This window comes from Oncorhynchus mykiss, chromosome 18 (genome assembly GCF_057628025.1).
Source record: "Oncorhynchus mykiss isolate SJ-2025 chromosome 18, ASM5762802v1, whole genome shotgun sequence".
Lineage (NCBI taxonomy): Eukaryota > Metazoa > Chordata > Actinopteri > Salmoniformes > Salmonidae > Oncorhynchus > Oncorhynchus mykiss.
Genome location: NC_143039.1, coordinates 36097272 through 36115081, shown reverse-complemented (window position 1 = coordinate 36115081; position 17810 = coordinate 36097272). Strand labels below are relative to the sequence as shown.

Here is a 17810-nt window from a genome sequence, read left to right as displayed (position 1 = left end):
CAATATATAGTGCACTACTGTTGTACAGAGCCCTACGAGCTGGTCCCATGGACAGTGGTGTAGGGGAGTGTAAATGCATTTAAACACAATTTTTATTTTTGCCAAGCGCTTACTCACCTTTTGTGGGAAAAAAGCATTGAAAGTATAGGGAGTGTTACTTCTCTAATCCTGACCAGCGATCAGCATTTACCCACATATATTTCAACCAATACATCACTGCCTAAAGGGCCCTCGTCAAAAGTACTGCACTAGGTAAGTAATATGGGGCCTTTTGGGGCGCAAGCAAGCTGTGTAGACATGGGTTCAGCTCTGTAATCAACACAAAGGTAAGTAGACAATACTATGCTAGTATTGTTGCATGGTTATAGCCTACATATCAGTTGTCTTGAGAAGGAAAAATGCATACCTACAAGAAACACTTAGAGAGAAAAAAAACAAGGTAGCCACAAATGACATAATTGGTTAGAGTAGACAATAAAATCTAAGTTTTCTAGGATTGTATTCCCTAGCACCAAGTGGAAGAAATCAGAGTGAAACAGGAAGCGACTACCTAAACTTGTCCAAATGCTGATTTGAATTTTCGTTGCGAAAACACTTTTCTACTGTGCCCGCTAATGAACACCAAGTTGAATGTATCAATGAGAAAAAGGATCACTGAGAATGGGAAGTCATGTACTGCATGTAAATGAAGAACACACCTTTGGGGGGCAGTGTTCATCCTCTACGAGAAACGAGAGGCTGTTTCCATCATGTGCTAAAGGAAGCTTGGCTGCATAGCTCTGTTAGCAGGTCAAAAGAAAACAGACACATTTCCTTATGTCTTCCCTTTACATCAGTCAGGACTGTTCTTAAAGGCTCCGTAAAAAAAGTGGCAATCAATTGGGAACGTAACCATGTGGTGAGGCAGCGTCTGGATAGGGGTTAGGAAACCGATCGACAGACAGACAGGCATACACAGAGAGACTGCACAAACATCCGTTCACACCTCCATGGAGGTAATCAGACATCCTCAGCTGTAGGACATGACTCCGGACAAGCCCTTGCTGGCTCCACTTATTCCTGATCATCGACCAGTGTTCACCTACCTACCTACCGCCTCCACAGACACAGGGGATGTCCACTCTGCTCTAGTGAACAGTTAGCTTTACAGGCCTTGCCAGTTACTTGTGTGAAAGCCCATTTAACCGGGAAGACAGAGGGCTTGAAGCTCAATAGCGAATTGATGAGATAGACGTTAGCCCAAGTCATGTTTCTATGAAAAGCTGCCGTGTTCATTAGTGCACAGCGTAGCAAAACACAGCAAAAACAAGCGTTTACTTATTGGACAAGTTTGGGTAGTCCCTCCCTGTGTCGGTTTGTTGTCTTCAGTTTGGTGCCTATTGAATACGACCCTGGTCCTCGTACAAGGCTTGTGACAGACTAGCATCCTGTTCAAGTCGCCTCAGGCGCGCTACAGAAACAGGAGATGGGCTCAGGCTCTATGGGCCATTCTGGCTTGGGCAAGGCTTACCCTCGTTCAAATCATAAACAAATCTATTGACAAATCTAGTTACTAGTAGATTTTTTTTGCTGCTGTCTTATCAATTTCAGTGGCGCATCATTCTCTGACCATCCAGTGTTTGGATCCCATTATACAAATCAAATCAAATCAAATTTTATTTGTCACATACACATGGTTAGCAGATGTTAATGCGAGTGTAGCGAAATGCTTGTGCTTCTAGTTCCGACAATGCAGTAATAACAAGTAATCTAACTAACAATTCCAAAACTACTGTCTTGTACACAGTGTAAGGGGATAAAGAATATGTACATAAGGATATATGAATGAGTGATGGTACAGAGCAGCATAGGCAAGATACAGTAGATGGTATCGGGTACAGTATGTACAAATGAGATGAGTATGTAAACAAAGTGGCATAGTATAGTATAAAGTGGCTAGTGATACATGTATTACATAAGGATACCGTCGATGATATAGAGTACAGTATATACGTATGCATATGAGATGAATAATGTAGGGTAAGTAACATTTATATAAGGTAGCATTGTTTAAAGTGGCTAGTGATATATTTACAGCCTGCATACAAGTTAAAAGTCAGATTAATTCAAGTTGGTCTGATGAACCAATTACACAGTAATTGTTCTGGTCTAGGCGAGTGATTCATGATGTGAACAGGTTGCATTGTGCCTGTCTTCTACAGATTGGAAATTATTATTGTTTTTTTTGAATGGCAGTAGGGCCATTTTGATCTCTCTCTTTCTCTTTCTCTAACTCCCCATCCCTCTCTCTATTGAATATAGCCATCAATGTGGGGGGTAATATAGACAGGGAACCAATTGTACTCTTATGCAATATAAGCTCAGCGTATAATACCTTTTTTTTTGGGGGGGGGGGGGGGGGCTATTGGGGTTAAATGATGTGTGATGGGTGTGGATTTGTAATTAGTGCTTATTTGCATAACTTAATTGACTGTGTTTGGTTGATGGAACATCATTAGTTCTGGTACTGCCTTTGACACGTGTTAATGTGGTGTGATGTGATGACTACCACACACACACACGCATATGCCAACATGCACGCATGCACGCAGGCACACACACACACACCAACAAGCTTCTCTTGACAGAGAAAACTGCCTTAACCTACAGGTCCTTAAATGAGCTTACACATTTATGTTTACACTCTACTGAAGAACTTGACAGACGTTCGTTTGAATGGAGCTTGATCAGTCCATCCAAACTAAACATTATGCTAATAAGAGGGCCTTTTATAAAGGTTACACATAATTCGTTGTCTTTAAAGTCACTCTGATCAGGAGTGTCTTTAATCAGGAGTCTCCTATCACCCTTAAAGAGATTCTCTGGTACTTTCTTATGCTTTTTAGCCAGTAGTTTTGAAAGTAGTGCTCATGAGCCAAAAGTGGCCCCGAAAATGACGTATTACAACACACTGAGTGTACAAAACATCATGAACACCTGCAACCAGTGTAGCTCAAACAATCAAATGTATTTATAAAGCCCTTTTTACTTTAGCAGATATCACAAAGTGCTTACAGAAACCAGGCCTAAAACCCCAAAGAGCAAGCAATACAGCAGCACGGTGGCTAGGAAAAACTCCCTAGAAAGGCAGGAACCTATGAAGAAACCTAGAGAGGAACTAGGCACTGAGGGGTGGCCAATCCTCTTCTGGCTTTGCCGGGTCAGGATTATTAGAGTACATGGCCATTTAAGGTCGTTCTTCAAGATGTTCAAAAGTTCATAGACAATGTAGCACGTCCGGTGAACAGGTCAGGGTTCCATAGCCACAGATAAAGCAGCCGAAACTGGATCAGCAGCACGACCAGGTGGACTGGGACAGCCAGGAGTCATCAGGCAAGGTAGTCCTGAGGCATGGTTCTAGGGCTCAGGTCCTCTGGGAGGGAAGAGAGGGGGAGCGAGAGATGGGGGAATTAGAGGGAGTATAATTCAGTACCCACAGGACACCAGATGAGACAGTAGAATTACACCAGATAGGAAAGACTGATTCCAGCCCCCGGCAAATAGACTACTGCAGCATAGATACTGGAGACTGAGACAGGGGAGGGTCGGGCGACACTGTGGCCCTGTCCGACAATAACCCCGGACAGGGCCAACCAGGCAGGGTATAACTCCACCCACTTTGCCAAAGCACAGCCCCCACACCACTAGAGGGATATGATCAGACCACCAACTTACTACCCTGAGACAAGGCTGAGTATAGCCCACAAAGATCTTACCCACTGCAAGAGCCCGAGGGGTCGCAAAACCAGACACGAAGACTGCAATGAAGCGGAGGAGACAGGTTAAAGAAGGATTGTTAAGCCTTGTGCATGTGTGCCATTCAGTGGGTGAATGGGCAATACAAAATATTTAAGTGCCTTTGAACAGGGTATGGTCGTAGGTGCCATGCTTACCGGTTTGTATCAGAACTGCAACGCTGCTGGGTTTTTCACGCTCAAAAGTTTCCCGTGTGTATCAAAAATGGTCCATCACCCAAAGGACATCCAGCCATCTTGACACAACTGTGAAAATAATTGGAGTAAACATGGGCCAGCATCCCTGTGGAATGCTTTCGACAACTTAGTATTAGGAAGGTGTCCTTAATGTTTTTGGACACTCAGCGTTTACATACCGTATTCTCAACATAGCTAATCTTATACAACTACTGCTGTACATATATTTTTCCAACTTATATTTTGGGGGAGGTTCAACTCAATATTAGTGTTCTTAAGGTTTTGAAAAACTCTGTGTATGCACCACGTCGTTGCTCTCTCTGCTGTGTTTGCGTGACGTGCCTCTCACTAGCTGTCACTCAAATGGTGAGGGGATAAAGCTCATTGGTTGAACTCAAATTGCTAGGAGGCTGGCCCATGTGCGGGGAAAAGTAAGGAAAATGGCGCAGAACAGCTTCCAGAAAAACAAACGCTTTCAAACACAGGAGGTTGGTGGCACCTTAATTGGGGAGAACGGGCTCGTGGTAACGGCTGGAGTGGAATCAGTGGAATGGTATCAAATACATCAAACACACATTTTCCTCCTTTCCAGCCATTAATATGAGCTGTCCTCCCCTCAGCAGCCTCCACTGTTTTAAAACTAGGGATTTGGTGGATAATTGAGGTAAGATAGTAATTCTGCTCAAAGATTATACATTGACACATCCAGCTCAAAGCGGAAAGCTTAAAAAATACGTAGTCAAACATCCCAGTGTGACAGGCTCTAAATTAATTTTCTGTGATTCCTTGCATCTTATTTCTCACCTTCTTCCCAAACGTATTGGAGTGAAAGGTCCAAGGTCCCGCCCTTCTGGCCTTCTCCAATGGGTTTGAGAAGGTGGCAAGTAAATAAGTTGAAATACTGATAGAGCCACTGTATGGCATCAACCTCGCCACCAGAGGAAACTATATCTAAGCAAATCCATGTAGCTACTGTAACAGAACAGCTCAAGACTGAATGATATCCCTCCACCCCTTCACAAACCAGGCGCATATCAAGATGAAATAGAGAAACCACTTGAATATGTGAACGTATAGTATGACTCTCGAGGTTTAGCTCAACTCTGCAGACAAGCAGGATGTTTCGAATGACGAGGAAAATGGTGCCATTTAGGCTCATTAAAAGAGTGAGATGCGTGACAGTGGCATGCTAGTTCCCTCTGTTCCCCCGCTCTTTCGTTTCCACCTTGTTTGCTTTTGTTGTAAACATAGCACATAATTGCCCAAATCAATGTTTGATGTCGCTCTCGGCATGATTAGGCAGAAAATGTGGTTATGCTGCAGTCGCCATGGTTTCCAAGCACAATTGTATTTTTTTGAAAGATCTCCCGCAAAGAGATTGCATGGCATAAATAACTTATATTAAAGCAACTCATCTGAATGTAGTTTAACTAATTACCCACTTACTCTTTCCGGCGGCAGCTAGGCCGAGGTGTAAAATACAAAAAAAGAGGAAAAGAAAGGAGAAAACAACGACAGGATGAGAGGAGTAAGAAACAGGTTTATGTGACAGTGAACTAATTTGATCCATTAGAGAATGTGTACGTACGTGTGTGTGTGTGTGTGTGTGTGCGCGCGCGTCTGGTACCTATCTGCTTTTTACAGATTCTCATTTACCCATTGAGGTGAATAGAAAATAGGGAACAGGGTGAGAAACTCAGACTTCACTTGTTAAGCTCTTCTATTCACCACCGTTGCATGGAGATATGAGTCTTACTGTGGTAGACATGTATAGTGTGTTTCCTGACAATGTTACTGACAAGGAATATATCCGGGCTCAAAAGCCTCATGAAATTGTGGTCAGGTCACATGGTGTTACAAATCCCTTTGGCTCTGCAGTCTAGGGGGGGATGGCAACGAGACCCGCAAATAACATTGAAAAAGTAACAGTGAGAACAAAAACCACAGACACTCAAGGTTTATTTTTTAAAACACGGTAATGGGGGGGGGTTTACCTCCAGATAGTGTATGCCCATTGGCGACTTGTACCCCCTTTTCCCACCATCAAACAAACAGTCAATCACCGCAACAAAACAACACTCACAGGATAACAGACAACGTGACATGTAGTTGCAAAAAACAAAATAGAGCCCTCTGCATACAAAGAGAGAGACAGAGAGATCAAGCTCCAGAGAAAACAACTGACTGGGTTTTTAAACCAAGGGAAAGGGGATGTGATAGGGTAAGGGAAAAGGAGCCAGGTGTCTTCTGATTGATGACTGATTGTGGAATGATGATTGCCACCTGTGAGGAGGGGAGGAAGGAGAGAAAAGAAATACACACAGGATACTTGTATCCGTAACACATGGTAAAGAAAAGCTCCTGGCCAAATCATCCAAAAAACACCTATTTTCTTTTATAGTTTCCTCATAGGAAACGATGAGGACACTTAATTACATCCTCGTAATTAAGAGACACACACACAGACACACACATACACACACACATGATAACATATGCACCCTACACGCACGTACACATGGATTTTGTGTTGTAGATATGTGGTAGTATAGTAGTGGCCTGAGGGCACACACCTAATATGTTGTGAAATCTGTTGTGAAATGTAATGAAATGTTTTTAGTTGTATATAACTGCCTTCCTTTTGATGGACCCCAGGATGATTAGCTACTGCCTTGGATCCATAGTAAATACAAACACAAATAGGGAATAGACAGGAAAGTTTGTAAAACTCAGAAGTTTTACATGTAATAGTATTTACATATATCTTAGATCTGCATGTTCCATTTTTTTCCCTTTTCCTGGTGATATAACACAATGGTTTGGTTTCTTCGTAGAATCTCGCTTGTAGTGATCCCACCACAAAACCATTTTCTGGAAACATTACTCCTCTGCTTGTGTAACAGACACATTCCAACATCACATTGGCTACTTGCTACAAAAAGCTGATGTTGAGTGTTCTGTACAAAGCTTGTTATGGAGCCTTCCAACAATTGTAATCCTCTCTGAATAGCTGCACAAAATGACCAAGACAAACATTTGTCATTAAGTTCAGCTGACTTTTCCTCTGTCTAAAAATATCAAGATTTAGAGTCGCTGTAAGAGTAAGAGCCAACTCATTTGGCCTTCTCACGGGTGATTTAGCCGTGACTGCATCTCAAATGACACCCCATTCCCTACATACAGGTGTAGGATCTTAATTTGACACTGTTTTTGCCGAGAATTCTCCTGCGCCGCAGGATTGACATAAATTCACTAAAAACCTGCAGTAACACACAGTTATATTAACAGTGTAGCACTAATATACCCTAATTTTGGCGAGCTAATAGCCAAACCACAGATTACATCGGCGGAACGTTACATTACATCGGTGGAAAAGTGTGAACGGACTAAACATTCAAATCCTGTTGCTGCAGGATTTTTTTTTGCTGCAACAGTACTGGTTAAACTAAGATCACACATCTGCACTGCACTACTTGACCAGGTTCCATAGGGAATAGGAGTAGGAATAGGGAATAGGAAATAGGGTGCATTTGGGACGCATCCCCATATATTGACTGGTTCTGATATGCAACTGGCCTTGTACTCAAAGGTTGTGCTTTTGGCTCTGTTTCACATTGTCCTCAACTCAAACCCTAGTCCATAAACACGCTGAAAATAGTCTCTAATTATGGCAACCCACACAACAGCCTTCCTTCAGGATGTGGAGGATGAGAATGGTTACATCTGTTTTTTCAACATGGAGGTTTTGGGCCTGGAGAGAATAGTTATGAGTTGAGAGAGAGAATACTGTACTCCATTCATGTCAACGTTAGTTCAGCCATCTACCCACAAATCCGCCTCTTGATACATGATCACCCTGGTGCCCTGACAAAAAAGACACACTCACATGCACACACGCACAGATAGACACACACACACACACACACACACACACGCACGTGCATGCAAGCACCTATACACACACTCTTTAGATCACAGACAGTGTTAAGCGGCTGACATTTGGTAGGTAGACCCTAACCATTGGTCTTGGTTGACATATTCTCCTACCCCCTTATTAGTTAAGGTCAAGATTGGGGACTATTCATATACAAGCTAAAGGTCCTTAATTTGCAGTTAGGGACAACTTTGGGCCATTATGGACTATACTTAAAACTTACATTAACACATGAATGAATTATCAATGACACAAGCACATGAAATGTGCCGTTACATTGCCCTGTTTCTATCTACCTTGTCTCCACCACAACATTGGGAGTTCAAGAGATGTCCCGAGGCGGTTCTGACACATAATCCCGCCGTTGTTTGGTTACCAGCTGAAATTGAATTGGGGTTGTTAAAACATTGCTAGTTGCCTGCCGAATCCTGAGCTGAAAATGAAAACAGAAGACCTGGCGCTCCCTCTATTTGCACAGCTCTCCGTGTGTTTGTGTGTGTGTGTGTGCAGCTCTCTCACTGTGAGTGTGTGTGTGTGTTACATCCTGATTCCCGCGGCCTTGTCTCCCATAACATTTATGGAGTGAGAGTATCCCTGGAAAAACAATACATCCATCCTTTGATTTATCGGCACACATACTGTATGCTTAACCTCTAATAACAGTGACGACAGATCAAATGGATTGGATCTAAATCTGCCAGTTGTTAAAAGGAGGATGACGAAACCCTTGAGATAAAAGGATGTGGATATGTTTCACACACACACACACACACACACACACACACACACACACACACACACGACGGTCCCTCTGTGGGGCTCTGTGAGTAATCCATGTTACTGTTCTAGCCTGTTATTGTAAGCAGGAGGACGGCTATTGACAAAACCTGATCCCACATTGAGCTAAAACGCGGAGGTGGTGGCACGACTGCTGAGTACCAGTCGATTTTGCTCTTTAAAAACCTGCCACTGATCTAAATCTGAAAGCAAATCAACGACATTATTGACCGCGACAACTACCCTCAAAATTGCACTCCAAGAAAGTTGGACACAAAAACATCCTGCGATTTTTACTGTGTAATATAGCAGAAGTTAATAAAATCCCAAATGCACACACACACACAACCCACAAACCTTCTTTCGCATTCTCTGTAGGGATGGATGACATTGGGAACTATTTTGTGCTGAGCATATTGCCCAACACATACGGTATTGTTTTACCTCTACCTATCAGACCAGTGGGACAGGTGGTTCAGCAAATAGCTACACTGGCTGATCAAAAGGGAAGTGACATCGGAGACCAAAGAGTCAACAGGAAGAAGGACCTTATGAATGTGCTTTCTATTGTTCTTCCCCTTCTAAAGGTAGATATTGTGTGCAAAATAAGGATCCATATTGAAAACAAAGGAACTGTGGGTGGAGGACGTTATACTTTGTTCAGCGTTTCAATCAGGATGTATCGACTCCCACTTACCTCTTGTAGCATCTACGACGTCGACATGCTCCTGCTTACCTTCTGATTTGGTTCTGCCGTACAGACCTACACATACTCTACGGTCACAAGACACAGGCCTCCTTATTGTTCCTAGAACGTCTAAGCAAACCGCTGGCGGCAGGGCCTTCTTCCATAGAGCTCCATTTTTATGTAATGGTCTGCCGATCCATGTGAGAGACTCAGACATGACGGTGTGTCATCCCATCTAAAATTAAGCACTTAAAAAACAAAAGACATGGTGATTGACTTTCGAAGGAACACTACCATGCACACACCACCACTGATAAAAGGTGAGCCCATTGAAATTGTGGAGGAGTACAAATAACTTGGCTAGTCATTGACCTCAAGCTGTCCTGGGATCAGTGGACTGACACTATTTAAGAAAAGCCAACAGAGACTGTATTTCCTACAGAAACTGCACTTTTTTAATGTTGATCTAACCATCATGGTTCTCTATTACAAATGATTCATTGAGAGCATTCTGTCCTACTGCTTGACCTGCTGGTTTGGGAATATCAAGGTTGCGCAGGAAAATAGGTTGGGCAAGATAGTCAGAACTTGCGGAAAAATCATGGGGCAGCAACAGCAAGAACTGTCATCTCTCTAACCTGGCCAGAGCCCTTCATAAGGAGAATAAAATAGTGGTTGACTCTACCCATCCACACCACCCTGAATTCCAGCTCCTTCCCTCTGAATGCAGGTACAGACTACCTAAGGGTTAAAAAAAATAGGGCCAAGTACTCTTTTATTCCGAATGTAATTCTGCAACTTAACAAAACGTTGGACTAATTGAACTTACCACTTGCACTATGAAACTGCACTTACCCTGCCTATTTGCTGGCAAATATCCGTAGCTATTTATTTTTATATGTGATATGTTTATTGATTGCTGCAAGATTAATTGCCTCTCTGAGGACATTAAGGTTTTCTGAATCTGAATCTCGACCTTTAAGTCTTTACTGACGACTCATCTCTTTAGTAGGTCCTGTGATTGAGTGTAGTCTAGCCAAGGGGTGCGAAGGTGAATGGCAAGGCACTGGAGTGACGAACCACCCTTGCTGTCTCTGCCCGGCCGCCTCCCCTCTCTCCACTGGTATTCTCTGCCTCTGACCCTATTACCGGGGCTGAGTGACTGGCTTGCTTGCACTTACCCATGCAGTCCCTAGGAGGGTCAGGGTGCATCATGTCATGCCAGCTATACTCAAATTGAATGGCTTGAGTCACTGATGTGATCTTCCTGTCTGGTTTTGCACCCCATCAGGCTTGTGCGGTGGGGAGATCTTTGTGGGCTATACTCAACCTTGTCTCAGGGTAGTCAGTTAGTGGACTGTTGATATCCCATTGGTGGGGGCTGTGCTTTGGCAAAGTGGGTGAGATTATATCCTACCTAGTTGTCCCTGTCCGTGTGTAACTTTGGAGGTGGCCACAGTGTCCACCGACCCCCTCTGTTTCATTCCCCAGAATCTATGCTGCAATAGTCTATGTGTCGGGGAGTTAGGACAGACTGACCCTATCCGGTGTAATTCTCCTGTTCTTACCTGGTGTTCTGTGTGATCTTAAGTATGCTCCCTCTAATTCTACTCTCTCTCACATTCTCAATTCAATTCAATGGGTTTTATTGGCATGGGAAACATATGTTTACATTGCCAAAGCAAGTGAAATAAATAATCAACAAAAGTGAAATCTCTCTCTCTGTCTCCCCTCCCAGAGGACCTGAGCCTCAGGACCTGACTTGACGAATCTTGGCTGTCCACGTCCCCAGTTCACCTGGTTGTGCTGCCGATCCAGTTTCTGCTGTTCTACCGGCTATGGAACCCTGACCTGTTCATCGGATTTGCTACCTTGTCCAGGACATGCTGTTTCGAGCCTCCCCACATGAAAAAATACAATTTTTGATTCAGATGGGTTGGGTTAAATGTGGAAGAGACATTTTAGTTGAAGGCATTCAGTTGTACAACTGACTAAGTATCCCCCTTTCCATTTCCTTTCCCTTAAAAACACTGTAATAAGAAGGAAACTGTTGTCACGCAGGAGTAGGTGGGTGCAGGAATCAGACGCAGAGAGAGTTCCACTGAGGTTAAGTGCTTTACTCAGGCAAAACAAAATAATAAGCCCAACAAATACAGGGTGTGGGACACACAACGAGACAACCCAAAAAACCACAGGGTGCCAAGTTAAAGAAAAGAAAATCCACCACTACCTAAAATGCACACACGTAACATAAAGACAATCCCGCACAAAACAAGGGCGGGTCTACCTACTAAATATAGGGAAGCTAATTAAACCAAACAACAGAAACACAGGTGAAACTAATAAGACAAAACAAACAGACAAACGAAAAAGGGATCGGAGGCGGCTAGTAGGACGGTGACGACGACCGCCGAGCACTGCCCGAACAGGCAGGGGAGCCAACTTCGGAGGAAGTCGTGACAACTGTGGTATATACTATAGTAATAAATGTTGTGTTTTCTGCAAATTGTAGTATAATGTAGTGTATACTGTAGGGTTTTTGCAGACTGTGGTATACTATAGCATTTACTGTATTATTTTTGCAGACATTACTGTAGTATTTACTACAGTGCTTTTGCTTTATTGTCTTTGACATAAAAGTGTAGGCTTTCTCCTTGATGAATCCTACGTAATAAATACCGAAATAGTACATTTTCCAGAACCTATAGGTAGGACTGGGGTCTGAACGGGTAGTTCCGGGCTTCTGCTCTTTTCTATAACTTGCAGGGAACACAATATATGGTATATACTTGGCATGTAGGTTTCTCAGTTATGTGTGACACAAATTGGAATATGGGGGAGGGGTATGAGCAGGGTATCTGCAAATTAAATGCTGTAGTATTTACTATAATTAAAAAACTGCAGTGTTTCTGCGGACTGTGGTGTTTTTGTGGACATTACTGTAATATTTAATACAGTGTTTTTTTTCTTCTTCTGGATAATACTGTAATATTTACTGTAGCAGATATGGGCAACTTTGATTGGGGTGGGGGTCACAGAAAATCTTAACTCATCATGAGGGGTCGCAGTGGCTCATGGATCTGCGTAACCACATCCAGTCAAAGAGCCTCCCTCCTGATAGTTTTAGAGAAAAATATTAGAATTTAGAGTTCCTTTCCTGGAATTATATACATTTTGCAACAGGGTGGAGAGAAATGTTTGCAGTGAGAGTGCCTAACAAAATCAATTAGGGCCCCCGGTCGGTAACTCGACCATGATTACAAGTTTAGATAGCTGGCTAGACGAATTTACCAATCTACAAAATGTTAGCTGACTAATTGAGTGACTGTCAGTGACTGACATAACAAGAGAAAAACTGCTGATGCATAACCAAATTTCTAAATTGCACCTCGTGTATTCTACTATTCTAACTCTCAGACTGAGTTCCAAAAATGTATCCATGTGCTAAAAAAAGGGGGGCCACGGGCCGCAAGTTGCCCATCCCTGTACTGCATGGTATGATATACTATACTACAAAATGCTATAGTAAGTAGCACACATAATTGAGGGATACTAAAGCTCCTGGTTCCTCTCGAGGTTTCATCCTAGGTTCCTACCTTTCTAGTAGGTTTTTCCTAGCCACTGTGCTTCTCTGCATTGCTTGCTCTTTGGGGTTTTAGGCTTGGTGTCTGTATAAGCATTTTGTGACAACTGCTGATGTAAAATACATTTGATTGATTGATGATAGAGATAAAGGAAAGAAGAGCAAGATTAGTGTGTGTGCCACAGTTTCGACTGAACCGCTCTCACTGAGACAAATAATGTAGTTATTTCTTTTGTGTTGAGTCTTAATGCATGACCACAATGAAGCACACATGTCTGTGTAATGGCTTTCATCCTTCACCTGCCACTGCTCCAGTGTGGACATTGACAATACCACAACACAATAGTGCCCCTACAATGACACTCATTTCATGCAAGTTGAATGGGTTTGACCACTGCCAAGTCTGTGCACAAAAACCAAGGTCCCACAGTACTATACAGTTAGTCCACCTCCTACTACAATCACATTGTGGGGGAAAACATAAATTGAATCATATATCTCCGCAATGGCGATGCAAATGCTAGGTGTAACTCTGTGTAATCCAGCATTAATTATTATTGTGGGATAAACAGCCCACCAGAGAGGAGGAGGGCAGGACACAATGCAGGATTGGCTAGTTTGGCCTGGGCTACATTTCTCTCTCTCTCTCTCTCTCTCTCTCTCTCTCTCTCTCTCTCTCTCTCTCTCTCTCTCTCTCTCTCTCTCTCTCTCTCTCTCTCTCTCTCTCTCTCTCTCTCTCTCTCTCTCTCTCTCTCTCTCTCTCTCTCTCTCTCTCTCTCTCTCTCTCTCTCTCTCTCTCTCTCTCTCTCTCTCTCTCTCTCTCTCTCTCTCTCTCTCTCTCTCTCTCTCTCTCTCTCTCTCTCTCATACCTTGTTGATTGCTGCACTGATGAGATGAGCAGAGGGAAGGAGGCATTGTTCAGTTCACAGTAGGGATATCTAGAGGGGGATTACAATGTCAGAATTCGTAATTGATTGTTGTGATTATGACTGCGTCCCAAATGGCATCCTATTCCCTGAATGGGGTGCCATTTGGGACGCATTCTATATGAATCCATCAGTTTCTGCTTTTGGGGTAGATGTGGCCAAAGAAATTCACTTTAGAAAAAAAGGTAACAACCAGGATAAGAGGAGGTGGAGTCTGTCTATGTGCATTAATATGCCATTTAAAATGTAAAAGCAATTTACCAGATGTTTACAGTAGTAATGAGATGGCAGAATCATTATACGATTCCTTTGAGAAGAGAGACAGGTGGGATATTATGGGATCTTGTCAGGAATGGGAGGAGGGGATGAGTTGAGTGGATGTGATAGGAGAGATGAGGGTAGTGGGTTGTGGTTGCACTGTAAATGGGGTGAGAGAGTGGACTATTTCTGAGATCCAAAATGACTGCAAACCAGGGGATTGGATAGGTGGAAACCATATGGCAACATTTCCTACTTAGCAGTTAGAAGTTGAAGAAAAACAGAATTTAAGATTTTAAATAATAATGTTCTACCTCATCAAATTAAACAGACATTTTCAGGGATTTCATATTAGCATGGTTGGCCGGCTTGAGAAATTAATTTAATAACCTAAACTAAAATATATTTCTTATCAACAAGTCTCTTAGGCTACAGCTGAGGCTTGAATATGTTTTTTTTAGGCCATGGCTGTGTGTTGGAATGCTGACCACACCGCTCGTGCCATTGCACACATGTTGATTTTGTCACGCCACCAGATGCGATCAGGACATGCAGGTTGAAATATCAAAACAAACACTGAACCAAACTATATTATTTGGGGACAGGTCGAAAAGCATTAAACATTTATGGCAATTTAGCTAGCTAGCTTGCTGGTGCTAGCTAATTTGCCCTGGGATATAAACATTGGGTTGTTATTTAACCTGAAATGCACAAGGTTCTCCCTAGACAATTAATCCACAGATAAAAGGGTAAACCGAGTACGTTTCTAGTAATCTCTCCTCCTTCAGGCTTTTTCTTTTTTCTTTGGACTTTATATTGCGGTTCACACCCAACTTTAAGGTGCATTACCACCACCAACTGAACTGAGTGTGGACCTAATTTCATCTTTCAATCACCCACATGGGTATATGCTCCTAAAAAACAATGAGATGAGAGAGACTTGCAGGTTATATTTTAGCTGCTGGCTACGCAGACTCACAAGCAGTGTGGGTGAAATTATTGAAAGATACATTTATTTTGCAATGCTCGCTCACGCATACGATCAGCATATTAATAAGCTCTCAATCACTCGCCATAATTGACCCTTTGACAAAGTGTCGTGGTTGTTTGGTAGGCATGTTTGCGCTTTGAACTTGTAACTTTTTAAAACGTAGGGTATAAAATGAAAGCAGGGTTTATGGTAAACAGGCTCTACGTCGTTTACAATCATTGTCATGTTAAAAAGAAAATGGCTTAAAATAGGTAAGACGAGGGAGTTGAACCTTTGAGAAGATAAATATTCGAAGCAATCGTTGATACGTTTATCAACAGCCTAACATTGGGTTGTCACTTGTTACCACAGCCAGTCATAAACCATGCTCATTTAAAAAAATGTATCTGATTAAAATCAGATTATGAACCTAACCACTTTGCTAACCTTAAATTCTTCATTTTTGTTTTCATACATTTTTACGATTGGCCTATAGCCAATTTTGACTTCGTGGCTGTGGTAACTAGTGGAAACTTATCATTGATCCGATTTATGTTGATCAACTTCCAGGTGCAATGATCAACAGGTATATTTCAGCAGACAAAATAATGAAAGCTACTCCGTTCATTAATTTGACCGATAATTGAGAAAAGCTTTTTTTTTATCGTAAATTGCAACTATTAGTAGTAGTCATTTTGTCAGTGTATATTCGTCCAGTGACACCTATGCTCCAGTTTCAGCTGAGGCTTGTGCGGTATCAAGCGCTTCGCAGCCTCGCACATGTGAATGAATCACAGAGGAATATACAAATGATCAATTGAGGCTGTTCTTCAAAAAATTTGTTTTCGTATGACAAGGACAACATGAAAGTCACTAACTTTTGGAGCGACTGCAGTGGTCGTTCCGTGTAAAGGAGAATGGACAGTTCGGGAGTTGATTGACCAAGCCAACCAGAGGTATCGAAAGATTCTGGAACAGGTAAGCAAAATGGACTCTTGGAATATATTGAAGTGTTTTACTTTGGCTGACTTTTGTTTTTTACATCCTTCCTTTTAATCCGGTTAGTTTTCCATTGAAATTATTATTGACAACGACATATTTTCCTACATTAGGCTATATTCATTAATGTTACCTCTGGAAACGGAAGCCGTTTACCCTTATAACCTAACAGAAGCAAACGGTACGAAACGGGGAGTGACTTACCTGCGTTTGTCCAATAGAAACTCGTTTTCATTGCAAAATAATTTCCAAGCCATAGATACAGATACTTGAAACTCCCATTTTATTCTCTGGACAGAGTTTATATACCAGGCTACAAATCAACGGGACACATTGTAAATAACCTCTTAATCACTTTCTTTGAAAGCACCAGAAAGCCAGGTGTTAGTGGTCTATATGAGTATCATGTGCCGCAGCTAGCAAGCAGCTGTCTAGAAATGTACTATGGGGCTCTTTTAAAACGGTCAGTATCTCCCTGTGCAGGTGGGACTCAGTGTTTGATGTGCTCTGCATCGTTTCGCCTAGCCTGTGTGGCGGACAACAGCCTTTGTCCTCTGAATGATGGGGGATTAGGGTGGCTGACAGCTCAGTGTTATCAGCTGGTTTTTCCCTGGCACGGTGGTGGGAGCCCGGTGATGGACAGGGTTATGCCAAGCAGGCAGTGGGGATGGATGACTTCCCATTAGAGCTTCCACCCAGGCAGCCACCTGCGTTGGTGGGCTCTAATCTGCCAGGTCTCCCCAGGCCCTTGGCTGACTGGGCCTGCTTCCCAAATTGCATCCCATTCCCTATAAAGTGCTCTACTTTTGACAAGGTCTTAAGTGAAAAGTAGTGAACTATATAGGAAATGGGGTGCTATTTGGGACTACACTGAATTTCATTTGCAGCCCCACATCCAGGTGAGTTTTCCCCCTGCCATTGGTTATAGGACCCTGAGTTTGTCCTGATCAGGTCACATGGAAAAAAACTCAGGGACCTACTATATGTGGCTGCCCAGCTACCCTTGTCTAAATTATGTTTGGCTTCAATTGGTAGAATTAGTAGAAGCCTCTTCGTGGCCAATTATGTGTGAGACACATCTCACTGACCTAAAAATCCCTCGAACATGATCAAAACAAACCCAGGGTCCCACAGGGTGAAATAACCCGTTAATGCGTCTAGTGAGATTCATCCTAGGAACAATCAAGAGTTTGGCTGGCGAGGTTCCACTCTATCGTCAACCATGAACTTTACAGCTCTCTAATTGCCTGCCACTGGTGTGACAGCGTTCATAGACCGTGTCAGGTGTCCTTGCCTTAAACAGAGATATCCTTGGTCTGTGAGAAAAGGCACACAGAGGAACGTCAGTCACGCTCTCTCAGTGGAAAAGGGAAGGTAGTGTACCTGCATGGTTTGCCCCTGCCACTCAGGTTACAGCCATAGAGAGCAATGAGTTATGTCACGTCCTGACCTTAGTTCCTTTTATATGTTTCTATTTTAGGTTGGTCAGGGCGTAAGTCGGGGTGGGCATTCAATGTTTTTGTCCTATGTTGGGTATTTCTATGATTTTGGCCTGGTATGGTTCCCAATCAGAGGCAGCTGTCAATCGCTGTCTCTGATTGAGAACCATACTTAGGTAGCCTGTTTTCCCATTGAGGTTGTGGGTGGTTATTTTCTGTTTAGTGTATGTCACCTTACAGAACTGTTTCGTTTCTTCCATTTCAC

General features: G+C 42.7%; 1 pseudogene across 1 annotated transcript in view; it reads left to right on the top strand.

The window, feature by feature from the left end:
- Positions 1-17810, top strand: part of LOC110495963 (partitioning defective 3 homolog B-like) — a 194584-nt pseudogene that overhangs the window by 13175 nt on the left and 163599 nt on the right. The window contains exon 2 of the transcript XR_016488178.1: positions 15978-16085. The product of XR_016488178.1 is annotated as a partitioning defective 3 homolog B-like (transcript). The remainder of the gene's footprint in view (positions 1-15977; positions 16086-17810) is intronic.